Below are 19,841 nucleotides of genomic sequence, written 5' to 3'. Positions count from 1 at the left end.
TTCTGTAGAAACATAGTTGCTTCTGGGGAGGCCCCAGGAAACTTTCAATTATGGCAGAAGGTAAAGGGGAAGCAGGCCTGTCTTTACATGGTGGAGCAGGAGAGAGAGAGTGAAGGGGGAGGTGCTACACACTTCTAAACAACCAGATCTCAGGAAAACTCACTATCACGAGAACAGCACCAGTGGGGAAATCTGCCCCCATGATCCAGTCACCTCCCACTAGGCCCCACTTCTAACATTGAGGATTATAGTTCCACATGAGATTTGAGCAGGGACACAGACCCAAACCATATCACTTGTCAACAAACTTTCTTCTCTTGCTTTAACATTGTTGAGGGTTCTTTCCCAAACCTATTAAGTAATCATGATGGTTACAAATTTTCCAATTCTACCACTCTTTCCAGTGCATTTTTTTTTGTATCTTCATTAAAGGGGCAAAGCAAATCCCCTACTTGTAATAATAAGACAATATTGGAGACTGCCATTAAAACACAGGAGAAGTAAAAAACAGAACTGTTCCAAGACACACAGGACTATAAATTTAGGAAATACACAGAAAATTAAAAGTTAAACTCAATTGGATACGTTAAATATGTGCAGCTTTTTGTATGTCAGTCATACCTAAATAAAGTCATTTTAAAAACAAATGATCCAACCTGTACCACCAACAGGTTTTGAGTATATATAAATTTAATATGTATTTATGAGCGGGGAGCAACCTTAAATATTTTAAACAACAGAAATACACAAAGCAATTATAGGTGGAAATAATACAAAGTGCCTTGCGTTTCTATCCTAGAATCAAACTATGGAAGTCTCAGGTTATTAAGAAAACAAATATTGTTTTGAATATTAAAAATCATGTTTTTTGGGGAGGGAGAGAATTAACAGCCTTTCTCTGCCTTAAAATACTTTACATTTTGTGAAATTTACAATAGGAATGGAGCGTCTCCTAAAGTTGTCAGTATGCTAGGGAGGGAAATTGAGCACAGGAGCAAACTACAGTTTTCTTAGTGCTCAGCTGAAGAAATTTTCACTTAAAAGAGCTGTAGCTGTTGAAGTCATTTCTATTTTAGAAGCGTACTATAAATGACTTTTTCTATGTATTAACTAGAATTAATGGTAATTTGTGAAATGTTTTATCATTTTTAAAATTAGAGTCTATATCTCAGCCAGTGAAGCAGCAGGCACTGCTGCGTGTCATAGTCTAACACCTGCAATCCACCAGTCTGCATGGACTGTAAGCAGTTGTGGAGAGAACCGGAGTTCACCTGTCAGCAACACCACCACGGAATCGACTGTTGAGCCTTTCTGCTATTAATTACCATATATATGCCTTTTTTCTGGTATTTTATTCCCACTGGATGCTTTTTATTAAGACCTTGTACCTGTGAACACATTTGGGGCACAACTTACTGTCTTCAAGGTGCAGGGGTGGAAAATTGGGAGGCAGGAGGCAAGAAGAGTGCACTCACTTTCCTTTCTTGCATTTCTGGAGCCCAGGCTTCTCTAGCATGAAACTGGAGGTGAACCCAACCATCTGTATCTGCAGGAAGACTTCTCCCATGGTCTTCTCTTGTGGAGATTCCTCTGCCCTCTGGTGTCCCACCGTGGCTGCAGTTCTGGCCCTGGAGGCCAGCAAAGCACCTGGGGTAGAAGTTGTCTTACAGCCATATTAACTCCTTCAAGGGGAGCAGCAGACTCTTCCAAAGCAGGCAGCACCCCCCGAGAGGGAAGAGCCACCTCAGGAGGATGTCTCCTCAGAACTTTTCCGGGACGTTTACCCCTTGTCTACTTTTGTTTTTTGTTTTTTGTTTTTTTTTTTGGTAATGATTTCCTAGTTCTGGCCTCTTTTGCTGTGCTAGGAATGTCCTTTTGTTTTGGGTAGGTGAAGGCACACGGGTGCTCATGTGCATCTAATTTCTGGCCTTTGGTGCTCAGCCTTAATTGTTGGCACACAGAATGTCTTGGCGAATCAGGTTAACGGGTAGCAGTTTAGAGGATAATGGAGGGATTGGTATCTTCTTCTGAGGTTTTAGGTTGTTGTCACTGAACTCTGCCTTCCTCTTTGGGCAGAGCACTTTGTCACCTTTTCATTTGGTTCCCTTTGCTGATGTTCCTGGCAAAGCAATTGTGCTTGGTTAATTAGAAGCTTGCTGATCCTCTTCCCTTGACTTCTCTGTGGATTTCCACTCTTTGCCTTTTTGACTTCTCCATACTCGGAAAAGAAGTGGAGGTTGACAAAATTTTTCCAGAATCAAAACACATCTTTCAAGTATGTGTTATAACACATTCATAATCCAATTTGAGCAGTATATGATACAAGAACTAGAAAATAGGGCTTTATGTTTTTGTCATTGTATTAGTTCATTCTGTCATTGCAATAAGGAACTACCTGAGATTGGATAAGTTATGAAGAAAAGAGGTTTAATTGACTCACAGTTCCACAGGCTGTTCAGGAAGCATGGCTGGTGAGGCCTCAGGAAACTTAATCATGGCAGAAAGTGAAGAGGAAGCAGGCACATTTTCACATGGCGGAGAAGAAGACGGAGCAAAGGGGGAAGTGCTACATACCTTTAAACAACCAGATCTCATGAGAATTCACTATCACAAGAACAGCAAGGGGGAAGTCTGCCCCCATGAGCCAATCACCTCCTACCAGGCCCCTTCTCCAACATTGAAGACTACAGTTCAACATGAGATTTGGGTAGGGACACAGCCAAACCACATCAGTCATTCTTACTTGTTTGAAAGGTACAGACCTAGAAGTAGTTAGTCCTACTGTGTAAACCACTGCTAATCAAATGACAGGTCCATGATGAGATTAAAAGCTTGCACCAGAATGTAAATCACTGTAGAGAGCAAAACCCCTCATCTTTCATAGTACCAAGTCATTAAACAGCTAGAACTGTTAACAGCTAAAATCAGTGTGTATCCATCTTTTGCTGAGAAAATTTTGCTTGTAAGAATGTCAGTTACACTGAACGGTATGTTTCATGACATACTTGATTTACACTCTGCCTCAGGCTTCTTATGCTGGATTGCTGTCTGTGAATAACTTCAGCCCACCTGCAAATCATACTTGGTGGATCACTAATATAAGCAACTTATTTTGTAAGTTAAGGCTTTCTGTGTTTCTGGTTACAGTGTTGGCACTGGGTTGCTTTTAATGGACATTCCTGCTGTTATTATCTTCTAGCTCCCTACAGGGCAGGTTGACTTTATGAAATGAGTAAGAAATTTGGAGTCCTGGCCCTGCCTCTTTTCAGCTGAATGGCCTTGGACAAGTAACTTCCATCATTATTAGCATTTAATGTTCCTAAACTTTTCTTCACCTTTAATATTTATACTTGTCACAGTAAATAAAAAGAAAAATGATTCTACAAGGCTCATAAGAAAAAATAGTATTCTTCCCCACCCCTCTGAACCTAGGATTCTTACTTCTGTGAGGAGTAATTTCAAGCCTTTAATTCCTTTTGGCATTTTCCCTATGTTTCCAAGGAACCTTTTTTACTGCTGTATTTTCATTTATAGTTTTAGCTGTTTAATGACTTGGTACTATGAAAGATAAGGGGTTTTGCTCTCTTACTACAATTATCATCCCCTCATCCTTCCAGGAATGTGTATCTTAATTTTTTGTTAGATTAATATTCAGTATTTACATCATTAAAATGGTAAATATTATTCACAGTTGAGTCAGGTAGTGTAATTATAAGCAGACTTGTTTTTTGTACTGCTTTTTTGTTTTCCTGGAAATTACTAATTGTCTCACTTTCATCTGGTTTTTTGAACATACCTACCATTGATTCTTTCTGAAATCTCTGACACAGGTGTAAATCTTCGTCATTGTGTTTAAACAAGGCAAGTAATCTGTCCATTTTCTTTTCTTTCATTTCTTTTCCCTGTGAAGACATCTCTCCTGGAGCTTGCCATTCTCCAATGTGGATAGGTTGCTTTCAAGGATAGCTGTATAGCTGTCATCATGAGAACTCCCTTCACCATTATTCTGGAGGTTTTCTGTGCTCCTCTATTTGTGCTGCTTTGCATTCTCTCTCACCATATTTATATGTTTATGTTTCCATTTTGATAGAGCATAGTTTTGAGATCTTGTATATCTGAAAATAATCTTTATTCTATTTTCAGGCCTGATTGAAAGTTTGACTGGCTGTAGAAATCAGCTTTAGAAGTAAATTTCCCTCAGGATGTTTACAGTTAAATATGAATTATTTCAGACTTTAATGTTTGATAATGGCAAATTAGGTAATTTGGGCCAGTCCACTCACTGAGGACAAATAGGTAAGTTAGATTTAAAAAAAATTTTGCTTGAAGTAAAATGCTATCAGGATGGTGAACAATTACCAGGCTGGGATCTGGGCTGGGCGAGAGGTTCAGGGAGGTGTGTCCAGGGTTTGGGGCCATTATTAACTGAAAGTATAGAAGGCAGCCGAGAGGATAAAAGGTTGAGTGGTGTTTTTGATGACTTTAAGGGGCTAGGGGTCCATGATGGCTCTGAACACCTCCTCAGTTTGGCTAAAGACTCTGAAAGGCTGCACCCTAGGAGTAAGGATGGACCAGAACAGGCCGTCTTGAAAAAACCACTCAGCTTCAAACATCTGAATCCCTGAAATCAGTTTAAGTTAAACTTAAGAGTGCTACTGTCCCCAGGCATCTCCAAAGTGCTAGGGCTTCCAGGAACCTGGAAGTAGCAAATGTAAATTTTCTTCAAAGGAAAAATTACCATTCTGGGTTTCAGATTATTCAAATAATTTTGCAAATATAATGCTTGATACTTGCTCAGAAAATAACCTCAGACAATAATGACCAAGAGACAAGACAACACAAATGAAAAATAGTAGAAGCAGCAGACGATAGAAGTAGACCCATGATAAATCTAGATGTTTGTCATTATCATGCACACAGTTTACAACAACAATGTTTATTGCATTCAGAGCACTAAAAGATAAGATTCAGAATTTCGAAAAAGAATTAAAAACTGTAAAAAAAAATGAGTGGAAATTTTAGAATTGAAAAATAGAATGACTGAAATTAAGGTCTTAAAGATTAAGGGATAATTAGTGAACTAGATGATGTGACAGAAGAAAATGTCTAGAATAAAGCACAGGCAAAGTGATAGAAAATATGGATGAAAGGATATGAGAAAGAGAAGACAACAAGAAAGTCTAATGTAAGTGTTTTTGGAATCCCTGAAGGAGAAAAAAGAATGAGAATGGGCACAAACAATATTTGAAGAGATACTGGCTGAGATTTTGCCAAAAGTGAGAAAGGCCATGTATTTAAGAAGTCCAAGAATCTCAAGCAAGATAAGTAAAAAGAAACAGTTACCATGGTTGAAAACTAAAGACAAAGGGAAAAATCTGAAAAGCAATCAAAGAAAAAAAAGATTATCTACAAATAGCTCTTAACAGTTGACTTGTCAGCCAAAAAAATGAAAGCCAGAAACAATAAAATATCTACAAAGAAAGAACATGACTTTTTCCTCTACCAAACGAGAATTCTGTATCCAGAATAAAGGTAAAATAAAGACATTTTCAGATGAACAAAAATTGAGAGAACTGGTTACAAGCAGACCTGCACTAAGGAAATATTAAAAAATGTTCTTTAGGTAGAAAGACAGTGATCCCAGATTTACCCTCAGAGCTGCAGGAAGAAATGAAAAGCAGTAGTAAATTTATGGGTAAATCTAAATGAATATTGATTGTATAAAACAACAATAGTAGATGGAGTTTTGCTATGTTGCCCAGGCTGGACTCGAACTCCTGGGCTTAAGCAATCCTAGCTTAGCCTCCCAAGTACCTGGGACTACAGGTGCATGTCACTGTGCCCAGCTAACGGTAATTGCCTTTTAAGTTTAATGTATATATAAAATTATGGTGGCAATGGTGTTATATTTAAGTCAGGTTGGGATAAATGGAATTAAAGCATTTATAACTAACATTAGACCTTGTTAAGTCACAAATCCATGTTTTTATCTTGAGGGAACCAATTAAAGTATATATTAGTAGAGAATATCTTCCATGCTAATAGAGAAAAATGGAATGATAAAAAAAGTAATCAGTCCCAAAGAAGGCAAAAAAGAAGAGAAAAAGGAACAGAGCTTATTAAGTACTAATATTATGTAACAAGATGACAGCTTTAAATCAAAATAGGTTTGTTAAATGTAAATGCAGTAACTGGCTTAATTAAAAGAAAAACTGTCGAACTGGATCAGATAAACATGCAATTATTATTTAATGTTTATAGAAATATAAAAACATTGAAATTAAAAGGTAAAATATATAACATGCAAACAGTTTGAATAGAAAGATGGTATAACTATATTCTTATCAGAAAAAGTATAATTGGAGCAGAAGCCAAAAGCATTACTCAAGGTGAAGAAAAATACTTCATAATGAGAAAATGTGAAATTTCAGGATATGTAACTTTAGTAGACATTCTTTGTGCCCTGTAGTATGTCCTCTTTGCCTCCTGATTTCCTTTTAGCTATTACATATAGGTCCTTGTGCGCTGTCAACATCTACCATAACAGGGGTTTCCAATCTTTTGGCTTCCCTGGGCCAGACTTGAAGAAGAAGAATTGTTTTGGGCCACACATAAAATACACTAACACTAATGCTGGCTGATAAGCTTAAAAAAAAAATCTTGTAATGTTTTAAGAAAGTTCACAAATTTGTGTAGGGCTACCTTCAAAGCTGTATTGGGCCACATATGGCCTGTGGCCTACAAGTTGGACAAGCTTGTAGTATACTTTGTTTAAAGAGGTGGGTTGCCCCTCCACGCCTGTGGGTGTTTCTCGTTAGGTGGAACAAGAGACTTGGAAAAGAAAGAGACACAGAGACAAAGCACAGAGAAAGAAAAAAGGGGGCCCAGGGGACCGGCGTTCAGCATGTGGAGGATCCCGCTGGCCTCCGAGTTCCCTTAGTATTTATTGATCATTCTTGGGTGTTTCTCGGAGAGGGGGATGTGGCAGGGTCATAGGATAATGGTGGAGAGAAGATCAGCGGATAAACACGTGAACGTGAACAAAGGTCTCTGCATCATGAACAAGGTAAAGAATTAAGTGCTGTGCTTTAGATATGCATAGACATAAACATCTGAATGCCTTATTAAAGAGCAGTATTGCTGCCTGCATGCCCCACCTCCAGCCCTAAGGTGGTTTTCCCCTATCTCAGTAGATGGAACCTACAGTCGGGTTTTACACGGAGAAGGAGACGTTCCATTGCCCAGATGCCTTCCTCTTGTCTCAACTGCAAAGAGGCGTTCCTTCCTCTTTTACTAATCCTCCTCAGCTCAGACCCTTTATGGGTGTCGGGCTGGGGGACGGTCAGGTCTTTCCCTTCCCACGAGGCCGTATTTCAGACTATCACATGGGGAGAAACCTTGGACAATACCTGGCTTTCCTAGGCAGAGGTCCCCCTGGCGTTGCATCCTTTGTGTCCCTGGGTACTTGAGATTAGGGAGTGGTGATGACTCTTAATGAGCATGCTGCTTTCAAGCATTTGTTTAACAAAGCACATCTTGCACAGCCCTTAATCCATTTAACCCTGAGTTGACACAGCACATGTTTCAGGGAGCACAGGGTTGGGGGTAAGGTTATAGATTAACAGCATCTCAAGGCAGGAGAATTTTTCTTAGTACAGAACAAAATGGAGTCTCCTATGTCTACTTCTTTCTACACAGACACAGTAACAATCTGATCTCTCTTTCTTTTCCCCACACTTTGTTTCTCTCTCTGGGGCCTTGGAAAGCTGCTTAGGTGAAATCTGGAAGTGTTGGGGAGTTAACGCTCTTAGGTCTTAGGTCAAGGTTCTAGTGGTGGAGGGACTAGGTGAATTCTCCAACTTCCCATTCCTCAGAGGGATGATTCTGAAAGATTCCATCTGGTTCCTTAGTGGGTTCCCAGTGGAATTCATCACCAGCTGCTTACTTCAGTAATATGCTCAATAGCACATCCTTTATTAGCTTTCCTTCCTTCTCTGCCTTGCTCTCCCTGTGTCCTCACTGTGCTTTCTGGGGTCACCTCCAGTTGCCCTGAAGTCCATGTCTCAGCCTACACTTTGCTGGGGGGACTCAAACCAAGATGAAAATATCTGTGTATGTAATGTAAGTGTCTAGTTAAATAGTTTTAAAAGAAAATCCTCTTTCCCTCTTACCTGTATGTGAAAAGTGACAGAACTAGGAAAAAACAGATGAAGCCACAATCATAGGGGAGAATTTTAACACATTTTTCATAGTAACTGATGGAATAAGAGACAAACGTAAGAAAGAATACAGATTTAAACAGAAGATCAGCAAACTTAATTTTTATATATAGAATGTTATACAACAGAATTTCAGAGTACACATTCTTATTAGCACAAAAAATACCCTTACCAAAATTGACCATATGCTGGGCCATAAAGTAAATCTTGATACAATTCAAAAGCTTGATGTCACAGGTATGGTCTCTGAACATAGTGGAAATAAGTTAGAAAAAGATAACTTGAAAATCTGCATACATTTGGAAATTAGGACATGAAGTTCTGAATAATTTATGGGTCAGTGAGGAAATCACAATGGAAATTAGAAAATACTTTGAATTCAAAATGAAAATACAACATCAGACATACAGAATGCAGATAAAATATGTCAGAGGGACATTTATAGCCATAAGAGCATATATTAGAAAAGAGGAAGGGCTGAAAATCATTGAGGTATTGATTCATCTCAAGAGGTTGGGAAAAGAACTTGCTAAATTTGAAGAATGTAAAAAGAAGGACATTTTTAAAAAATGAAAGTAGAAGCTTGGAAGTGATATGACATGAGAAAACTTCCAAAAGAAAACTGATGTAACTGTATTGGCATGAGACAAAGTAAACATCAAAGCCAGAAGCAATACTGAAGATCTAGGGACACTTAAAAATTATGAATGGATCAGTTAGGTTGCTTTAATAATTCAATTCTATAAATACTTAATAATATAGCCTTAAAATATACAAAGAAAAATGGGCAGAATTAAGGGAAAAATTAAGTACATGGTAATCATGGAAGACTTAACAAGTAGCTCTCAATTGATACAACAAGCAGAGAAAACCTCAGTTAAGGTGAAGATTTGATCAAGATTAACAAACTTAACCTAGTTAACAAACTTGACTTAATTAACCTAAATAGAACATTGTACCCAATTACTGCTGAATACACATCCAAGTGAATATGGACCATTTACCACTACTGCCATAAAGCATGTCTCAACATATTTCAGAGGATTAGAATCATGTTTTTTGACCAAGGTGGATTTAATCTAGAGCTCAGAACAATGAAAGACAACCAGAAAAATCCTCAAAAGCTTGGAAATTAATCAATACACTTCTAAGTAACCCATGAATCAAAAGAAATCACAATGAAAAATTAGAAAATATTTTGGACTGAGTGATAATGAATATGGTACGTATCAAAACTTGTGGAATGCAGCTAATGTGGTGCCTAGAATGTTATCTATGTGTGTATACATATAGCTACATTTTATATACAGCTAAAATTATGTATATTAGAAAGGCTGAAAGTGATCTAAGTAGCCATTTCAAAAAAAACAAAAAAAACCCCAGCAAATTAAAACCAAAGAAAAGAGAAAGAAAAGATGTAATAAAGATAAGAACGGAACTAATAAAATAGGAAACAAATGTATAAGAGGATGAACAAAGCTATCCTCTTTGAAAAAAATTAATTAAATTGATAACCTTGGCAAGACTAATTAAGAAAAAAGGGGGGAAATAACTAATATTAGCAATTAAAAAGAGAAACCATAATAGAGCCTCTGAATAGTAAAGGAGTTATAAAAAGATACTATGAATGACCATGTACCCACCCCCCCGCCCCACAGTAAAACGTTTAGATATAATAGAAAAATCCCTGGGAAAGCACAGCATACAAGAAAGGTTGAAACACGTGAACAGTACCCTATTAAATTGATTTTTTTTTTTTGAGATGGAGTCTCACTCTGTCGCCCAGGCAGGTGTGCAGTTGCGTGATCTCAGCTCACTGCAACCTCTGCCTCCTGGGTTCAGGTGATTCTCCTGCCTCAGCCTCTCGAGTAGCTGGGTCTGCAGGTGTGCACCACCATGCCCGGCTAATTTTTGCTTTTTTTTTTTTTTTTTTAAGTAGAAATGGGGTTTCACCATGTTGGTCAGGCTGGTCTCAAACTCCTGACCTCAGGTGATCTGCCTGCCTCAGCCACCCAAAGTGCTGGGATTACAGGCGTGAGCCACCACGCCTGGCTAAATTGAATCTGTTATTGAAAAACCTGCTCATAGATAAATCTCTTGCGCCCAGTAGACTTCATTGGTGAATTCTACCAGACATTTTAAGAAATAAGTAACACCGATTTTATATAAAATATTCCAGAGAACAGAAGAAAAGATAAGATTTTCTTAACTCCTTTTATGAAGCATCATAATCTTTATTTCAAAACTTAACAAGGACGTAGCAGTTAAGGAAAATTACAGGCCAGTCTTATGTGAATGTTAATATAAAACTGTTAGTCAAAATATTAACAAATTAAATCCAGCAATATTTAGAAAAGATATTACATACTAACTTAGGTTTATTCTAGGCATTCTAGGTTGTTTCAACATTCATAAATCAATATAATTCATCACATTATCAGAGGAAAAAACACCATAGTTATTTCAATCCAGGAAAAGAATTTAATGAAATTCAGTTATCCATTTGTGATAAAAATATTAAAATCCCTTAGAAAATTAGAAATGTAAGGGAATTTCCTTAATCTAGTAAAATGGTATATAAGAAACATAGCAAGTAGCAATTAATGTAACCCATTGTTAGAAGCTTTCCTTCAGAGATTGTGAATGAGACAAGGATGCCCAGTATCACCACTTTTTTTGTTGTTATTGTGGTGGAGGTGTAGCTAGTGCAATAAAGCAAGAAAAATAAAGATAACAGGATTAGAGAGGAAGAAATACCACTGCAGTAATTAGCACATGCTTTGTTGGTGTACACAGAAAACCCAAAAAATCTATGTAGACAGACTTAGAATTAACAAATGAAATAGTAGGTTTGCTGAATTAAAGGTTAATTTACAAAAATTTATTGATTCTTTATACCAGCAAAAAGCAATTAAAAATGAAGTTAAAAAAGATACCCTTGACAAGAGTATCAAAAAAGCACCAAATACAGTAAATCCAATGAAAGAGGTACAAGACCTCTGCACAGAAAGCTCTAAATTATGGAGAGAAATTAAAACTGATATAAATGGAAGAATAGATTGTGTTCATGGATAGAAAGACTCAATATTTTAAAGGTATTGGTTTCTCCAATTTTGATCTATTAATTCAGTATTATTCTAATTAAAACTCCAGTATATTTTAAGGTGAAAATCGACAAGGTTGATTCTGAAATTTATATGGCAGTAGCCAAAACAATCTTGATGAAGAGAAATTAAGGTGGAGTGCTTAGGGTACTAGAAAACAAGATTTATTAAAAACTATATTAAGACAGTGTGATATCGCAAGGATAGAAAAACAGACCAATGGAACAGAATAAAGAGTCCCATAACAGAGATCCCACATATGTGAACATTTGATTCATGATAAGATGGCACTGCAAGGTGGTGGGGAGTCTTTTCAATACATGTCACTGGATCAACTGATTAACAATATGGGGGAAAAAGAAAGATTTTGACTCCTAGTTTTATACCATACACCAAATTCACTTCTAGATGGATTACAAATTTAAATGTGAAATGCTGAAAATTTTCTAGAAGATGACATAAGAGAAAATCTTAGTGCTTTGGAGTAGGGAAAGATTTCTTAAAAAATAATGATAAAAGGTTACTAATTTAGACTATATTAAAATAATGAACATTTCATATATTTACAACATACGACCAACAAAAGATAAAGAACATCTATAAATTAATAAGTTAACTGAGTAGAAAAATGGGCAAAAGACAAATAGTCATTTCACAAAGGAAGATATCAAAATGACCAGCGAGCATGTGAAAAGGTGCTTGGTTTCACAGGTTACTAGGAAAATGCAAATTACAATCACAAGATAACCCTAAACATACACCAGAATGGCTAAAAGTTAAAAGACTAACAATATTAAGTTACTATAGGGGTATGAAACAGCTCAATGTTTTATCAAAAAGAGAGTTGTACTTTTCTGTGCAAATATTTACTTTCAATTTAAGTTTATTTTAAAAAGCAACAGTCAATTCCCATTTTCAGTAGTAGAAAATATACATTTTGTGTATTTTTTCCCATGGGTATTCTGGATTGTTCCCCTTTGGGCCTGAAAGTTTGGAAATGGTTGAACATGACTTAGCATGTTTGCTTTCTGCTTTAAACACTAAAAGTCCTTGTCTTTTCACATTTATCTTTTTACATTTACACAAAGTACATTTTTCTGCTTGCTTATTTCTTTTATATTAATATATTCTGTTTACATGCATAATTTTCCCCACTTTGTTTTATTCTAGAACTCTTGTAGTAGGAAGTACTAGAAGATCTGTGAATATCTTAGTCTTGTTACCTTCATTAACAGCTAATATTCTCACTTCTGTTTAATGATCAGTGAGTGACTTAGTATTGCATAAGAATCAATAGTCCAATTAACTAAATTGAAGCTCTCATTTCTCCCTTTCAGTGTTACTGAAGTTTTATTTTCTGGGAGGGGGATGTTGAATTCCACATTATTGTTTTTAGTGTTTTTTTCGGAATCATTTTTCCAGAATACTTTTTACCTTTTTGAGGATGGACTTTTTGCAGTGCACTTTAACTATATAGAGTGTGCAAATGACATTTCAGCCAGACTTGGAGGAGCTGTTCCGGCATTTTGGTTTGCAAATCAAACATGCACTCTCTTTTAGTCTCTTTTCATTGTATTTCTTCTCCTTTTTTCTTTTGGATCTGGTACTGTCATCTGCATTTCTTTATTAATTAACAAATTTGCCTAGAGGTAATTTTTACTGCTCCTTGTCTTAAAAACATTTTACTTCCTACTTTTCTCCTTGTCAATAAACAGGATATTTGTAATTAGATCAATTTGGGATTGATCTAATCTGTTAGTGATGGATGAAAAGACTCAAAGTGCCAAGAGATCAGGAAAATTCAGATCAATCCAGGAAGGAGGAATCATTAGGTGTGACTCTCAAGGACAGGGATCTTTAAGAGGGTCACAGGGTCATATTGGCAAAGTGTTTTTTTCTGGATGTGGGTTCACAAGGGATATAGGTGATTCTAGTGAAAGAAGAGAGCCGAATGAGAGTGATTGTGAAGCGTTGTAGTCAGAAAGGTGATGGTTTTTCTTTTTTTAAAATTTAAATTTTATTTTAAATTCAGGGGTACATGTGTAGGTTTGTTATATAGGTAAACTTGTGTCGTGGGGGTTTGTTGTACAGATTATTTCATCACCCAGGTATTAAGCCTAGTACCCCTTAGTTATTTTTTTCCTGATTCTCTCCCTTTACCCTCCAGTAAGCCTCAGTATGTGTTGTTCCCCTCTGTGTGTCTCATGCATTCTCATCACTTAGCTCCCATTTATAAGTGAGAATATGCGGTATTTGGTTTTCTGTTCCTGCAAAGGACGTGATCTCATTCTTTTTTATGGTTGCATAGTATTCCAATGTACCTCAGTTTGTTTAGTCTACCATTGATGGACATTTAGGTTGATACTGTGTTTTTGCTCTTGTGAACAGTGCTGCGGTGAACATACATGTGTATGTGTCTTTCTGATGGAACAATTTAGATTTTTTGGGGTATATACCTAGTAATGGGATTGCTGGGTCCAATGATATTTCTGTTTTTATATCTTTAAGTGATCACCATCATCTTCCTTAGTGGTTAAACTAATTTACACTCCCACCAACAGTGTATAAGCGTTCTCTTTTCTCTGCAACCTTGCCAGCATCTGTTATTTTTTGACTTTTAAATAATAGCCATTCTGACCAATGTGAGATGGTATTTCATTGTGGTTTTGATTTGTGTTTCTCTTATGATCAATGATGTTGAGCATTTTTTTGTATGATTGCTGGCTGCCTGTATGCCTTCTTTTGAAAAGTGTCTGTTCATATCCTTTGCCCTTTCTCTCTGGCTGCCCTTAACATTTTTTTCCTTAGTTTCGACCTTGGAGAATTTGATGATTGTGTGTCCTGGGAATGATCTTGTGGAGTATCTTACTGGGGTTCTCTGCATTTCCTGAATTTTAATGTTGGCCTCTCTAGCTAGGTTGGGAAAGTTCTCATGGATGATATTCTGAAATATGTTTTCCAGATTGGTTCCATTCTCCCCATCTCTTTCAGGGACACCAATGAGTTGTAGATGTGGCATCTTTACATAATCCCATATATCTTGGGGGTTTTATTCATTCCTTTTCATTCTTTTTTTCTCTATTCTTGCCTGTCTTATTTCAGAAAGCCAGTCTTCAAGCTCTGAGATTCTTTCCTCTGCTTGGTCTGTTTTGCTATTAATACTTGTGATTGCATTATAAAATTCTTGTAGTGTGTTTTTCAGCTCTATCAGGTTGGTTATATTCCTTTCTATACTGTCTATTTTGTCTGTCAGTGACTGTCTTATTTCAGAAAGCCAGTCTTCAGGCTCTGAGATTTCTTTCCCCTGCTTGGTCTGTTTTGCTATTAATACTTGTGATTGCATTATGAAATTCTTGTAGTGTGCTTTTCAGCTCTATCAGGTTGCTTACATTCCTTTCTATACTGCTAATTTTGTCTGTCGGTTCCTGCATTGTTTTATCATGATTCTTAGCTTCCTTGGACTGGGTTTCAATATACTCCTGTAGCTCAATGTTCTTTGTTCCTATCCATGCTCTGAATTATATTTCTGTCATTTCAGCCATCTTAGCCCAGTTCTGAACCCTTACTGGAGAAGTGATATGGTTGTTTGGAGGAAGGAAGATACTCTGGCTTTTTGAGTTCTTGGAGTTCTTGCACTATTTCTTTCTCATCTTTGTGGGCTTACGTTCCTTCAATCTTTGAAGTTGCTGACCCTTGGATGAGGTTTTTTTTTTTCCTTTTATCATACTTGATGACCTTGAGAGTTTGATTGTAGTATAAGGTGGATTCAGCCAACTGGCTTTGTTTCTGGAAGATTTTAGGTGGCCATTGCTCAGCTCCCAACTCCTAGACTGTGTTCTCTAACTCTGGGGGGCTTGTATTGGGCCCTAACTTTTTTCTCTGGCTCCTTGAAGTTAGGAATCCACTGCATTGGGGGGTCAGAGTGCTCCCGGACCACTAGTCACTACACCCCAATGGGTGGTGGCAGCCAAAGCGTTTCATAGTGTGGTGACAGTGGGATTCATCCTTGTTTGCATGTGCCAGCAGCAGTGGTAGCAGCAGTGCAGTGGGGGACACACTTGTCAGCTGTGGCAGGGTGCTGGTGGGTGCCAGGGTGCCTGCCTCCCTGAGAGCATTCACCACAGTGGAGGAGGCAACACAGCTGGGAGGTGAGCGGGGGCCCCTGCTGGCAACTGTGCGCAGTGGCACTGGTAGTGGTGTTGGCTTGGGGGCAGGGAGCTGGTGGTTGCAGGTCTGTGTGCCTTCTCTGTGTACTGCAAACAGGAATGGTTGTTCCATGCACGGGAGGATCTGCTATTCTCTGTGCCTAGTTTCACTCCTACAGCAGTGTTGGTGCAAGGAAGGGGCACTGGTGGAGGCGGGGCTGGCTGGTTTGGTGCCCACCAAGGTTCTGTCTGCAGTGTTGGTCAGTGGGGACATGGGAGATGAACTGCACTCCTGCCACAGCAGTGGCAAGGTGGATACATGTACACTTGCCTGCTGGTGGGGCAAGAAAAGCAAAACCTGCCGGCATAGGCATATGCCAGCAAAGCCATGTGGGGAGTTGCTGTGGGCCCAGGGAAGCTGCAGTATGGGGACTGAATGTACAGGCTGGTGCATAGCCATGGCGGCCACTCCACTGGAGCTTTCTGCTGGTCAGGCATAGTCTGCCAGCACAGAAGCTATGATGCAGTCCCCCAGGCCATCCAAGGCTGCCCTGTAAGCATGTGTGGCCAGGCTGGGGCCCTGGGAGAGGCCAGCAGGCCAAGGGGTGGTCAGGTGAGACCGGCCCCATATGATGGGCAAGACCACCCTGCAGAGTTCGGGTCCAACAGTTGCCTTAGAGCTGAAGTCTCCTATGGGTGCCAGTTAAGCCTAGGGGGATGGCTATCCCTGGCCATGCCCCACCACAGATACTCCCACACCAAACCCTTTGGGCTCCATGTCAGCTGGCTTGCTGCCCCTATCACTTCTCTAAGTGGCTCACCCTGTCAACTTGAGTGTTCATGGTGGTCGAGGGGTTCCAGAGGCCCGTGGCAAGAGTGGGTTGCTCCTTTCTATTTCAGCTCGCTTGTTTTTCCAGAGCTGTTTGGGCCAGGAATGAGTCCAGGTGCATAGTCGCGTCATGTATGGTTCCCAGCTTCCTCCCCCTTCAGCCCAGCTTCTGTGTCTTCCCTCCATCCACTCTCAGTGACCCCCTTTGAAGATCTGTTAGGAGCACACCAGTTGTCTCAGTCTCTCATTGGCAGCTTTTCCTCCTGGCTGTGTCTAGTCAGCCATCTTGCCGTCCCCGTTTTTTTTTTTTCCCCCTTCTTTGTCTTCAATTTTTAAAAACCTTGGTCAAAGAACTCTTTAGGCTAAGTTTGAGAACTCCCTAGTCAGCTCCCATGCTGTTAGCAGATCTTATGAAATCATTTAAAGTTCTTATAATTCTGCAGGTGGGTCTTGTCTAACGTGATAGAGGGCCAAAAGGCCACACTACTGAAAGTTTAAGGAGGGGTGTGTGTGTGTGTGTGTGTGTGTGTGTGTGTGTGTGTGTGTGTGTGTGTGTGTGTGGTGTTTTGAGGGTTGCCTTTTCTCTTGGTTGTGGTATGTTAGGAGTAATGGCTGTTACATACTGATGTGCTTGATGTGCTTTGTCTTTACGGGTTATAGCAGTGTAGACACAAGTCTACTTTTGGGGTAATCTGTTTCCCTTTTTTCTTCTGTCTTTGCTAAAAGCTATTGCTCATTTCTGCTGAGCATTGTAGTTACCCCTTCTGCCTACCACACTTTCTAATTTTGGATCTTCTGGTGGATTGTGGGCTAGGAAATATGAATAGTTAAGACTCTTCAACTTGTTTTAATCAAACAGATGAGTCCTCATGATCTTTATCAAAGCAAAGTAGGTGGGCTTAGGGTTAGCCTCTTTTCTTTTTAAAAATATTCTTTTCTTGCTAATAAAAGCAGTAGCCATTGGAGAAAATTTAGAAAAGACAAACTATGAAGCAAAAAATAATCATAATATCGTGAATCAGAGTTAATCTGTATTAACATTTGGTGTATTTCCTTTAAGCTATGTAAGTAGACTTCAGTAAAAATCCTTCACAAAATTGGGATTTTAGTATAGTATACTTTTTATGTCCATATGTCTTTTAAATGGTAAGCATTTTTCATGTTAACTATTTTAATACAGCTTAATGTTTGCATATTTTATTATGTACATTCATTCATTATATTCATTCACAGTTTATTTATAAACATTCAGATTTTTTCCAATTTGTCCAGTTTTTGTAAAAGAACAAATCCCCATTGACAATTTTTTTTTTTTTTTTTTTTTTTGAGGGTGAGTCTCACTCTGTTGCCCAGGCTGGAGTGCAGTGGTGCCATCTCGGCTCACTGCAACCTCCACCTCCAGGGTTCAAGCGATTCTTGTGCCACAGCCTCCCGAGTGGCTGGGATTACAGGCACCTGCCACCAGGTCTAACTAATGTTTGTATTTTTGATAGAGATGGGGTTTTGTCGTGTTTGCCAGGCTGGTCTCAAACTCCTGACCTCAAGTGATCCACCTGCCTTGGCCTCCCAAAGTGCTGTGACTACAGGCGTGAGCCACCGCACCTGGCCCCAACAAATTCTTAACATCTACATTTATTTTCTTCTTTTCCTTTTTTGTAGAGAAAGGGTCTCACCATGTTGCCCAGGCTGGTCTTAAACTCCTGGGCTCAAGCCATCCTCCTGCCTCTGCCTCCCAAAGTGCTGAGATTACAGGTGTGAGTCACTCTACCTGGCTCTACATTTATTTTTTTTACGTGGATTTCTAAAAGTAGTGTTTACCAAGTCAAGATTAAGATTTTTTTTTTTTTTTTTTTTTTTTTTTGAGATGGAGTCTCACTCTGTCGCCCAGGTTGGAGTGCAGTGGCACGATCTGGGCTCACTGCAAGCTCCGCCCCCCGGGTTCACACTATTCTCCTGCCTCGGCCTCCCGAGTAGCTGGGACTACAGGCACCTGCCACCACACCTGGCTAATTTTTTGTATTTTTAGTAGAGATGGGGTTTCACCGTGTGAGCCAGGATGGTCTTGAGCTCCTGACCTCGTGATCCGCCTGCCTCGGCCTCTGAAAGTGCTGGGATTACAGGCGTGAGCCACAGTGCCCCACAAGGTTAAGAATATTTATAAGTGTTTTAATACCGACTCCCACATTGCTTTCTGGAAAAGTCATGTGCTTTGTATTTCAGCACTTTATGGGTCTTTGATTCCAATAACTTACCCACACACGTCTCGTTTTATAAGATCTTTGCTAGTTTGATAGATATAAAATGCCATTGGATGTTTTCCTCTGATTACTAGTGAAGTTAAGCCTTTTTTCATGTTTATTGGACATTTATATTTTTGTGGGAATCATTCTTGTCCTTGAGTTATTTTTCTGTTGAGAGCTTAATACTTGTTACAAATTTGTAAGTTTTTTGTATACTGAAAGTTAAAAGCCATTTGATTTTTTTGTAAATATTTTTCTCAGTTTATTTACCTTTTAATTTTGTTAATTGGATTTTTTAAAAACAGAAGTTTTACATGGTTAAATTTATCATTTTAAAATTACTTTTTCGTTAGTTTTAAGCTCAGAAAATTTCCTTTCATCCAGAAATTCAGTTACATCATTCACTTACATCTTTTTTTAAAACTAGACTTTTCCATTTTATTGGCTGTATTTACCCATTCTTTCAGTTTGAACTTTAGAATGACTTTTTCAAGTTTCTTACAAAAATAAATTCCACTATAATTTTTTATTGGAATTGCATTCACTCCTCATTCTTATAAGTAGTTTATTTCTAGTACTTTAAAAAACTTTACTGTTCTAGATAGTGATTGTTTACTCCCTTCCATTCCCTGTTTTCCCTCTCCTTCCCTACTTATCAGTAGATGAAATTCTAGCTGGTTATTAAAAGAAATACTGCTGGATACTCGTGGAGGTGAAGGCTTGGCAGAAAATAGATGTCACTGGTATCAAGTCATTGAAAAGTGGGTTAGGATAACTTCCTTACCATGGTTGGTGGAACTCGTTTCTCCGAAGTTGGGTAAATGGTAAAGCAGGCACAAGCCTCCTTTTGTTTTCCTGTCTGACATTACTATTCTGTACTTTATTGTAAAGAAATTATTCCTAAGGTCTTCTAGATTTTTTATGAAGTATTGTTGGTTTCCAGGGCTCTCAAAACTTTGTATTTCTTATTTTCATGAGGTTTTTTTGATGAAAAGGGTTGGGTAGGATAATCAGACAGAGAGAGACAGTTTCGGCCGGGCGCGATGGCTCACGCCTGTAATCCCAGCACTTTGGGAGGCCAAGGCAGGTGGATCATGAGGTCAGGAGTTCAAGACCAGCCTGGCCAAGATGGGGAAACCCTGTCTCTACTAAAAATATAAAAATTTGCCAAGTGTGGTGGCATGCACCTGTAATCCCAGCTACTCGGGAGACTGAGGCAGACAATTGTTTAAACTTGGGAGGCAGAGGTTGCAGTGAGCCCAGATTGCGCCACTGGTCTCCAGCCTGGGCGACAGAGTGAGACT

At 38.7% G+C, this 19,841-nt stretch overlaps 1 protein-coding gene and 1 pseudogene across 50 annotated transcripts in view; one reads left to right on the top strand and one right to left on the bottom strand.

Annotated features, from left to right (window-relative positions):
* Positions 1-19,841, top strand: part of CEP63 (centrosomal protein 63) — a 105,071-nt gene that overhangs the window by 23,186 nt on the left and 62,044 nt on the right. Inside the window, exon 1 of one of the 50 annotated variants that reach the window (XM_055295360.2) lies at positions 4,133-4,296. The exons of the other annotated variants lie outside the window; for them this stretch is intronic. The gene's annotated coding sequence lies outside the window, so the exon portion shown is untranslated. Of the gene's footprint in view, positions 1-4,132; positions 4,297-19,841 lie in introns of those variants that run through there. 50 annotated transcript variants of the gene reach the window in all.
* On the bottom strand, positions 1,352-19,403 carry LOC134731679 (developmental pluripotency-associated protein 4-like; annotated as a pseudogene).

This window comes from Symphalangus syndactylus, chromosome 10, assembly GCF_028878055.3.
Source record: "Symphalangus syndactylus isolate Jambi chromosome 10, NHGRI_mSymSyn1-v2.1_pri, whole genome shotgun sequence".
NCBI lineage: Eukaryota > Metazoa > Chordata > Mammalia > Primates > Hylobatidae > Symphalangus > Symphalangus syndactylus.
The sequence above is the reverse complement of the archived record's forward strand: the minus strand, read 5'-3'. Positions and strand labels throughout refer to the sequence as shown.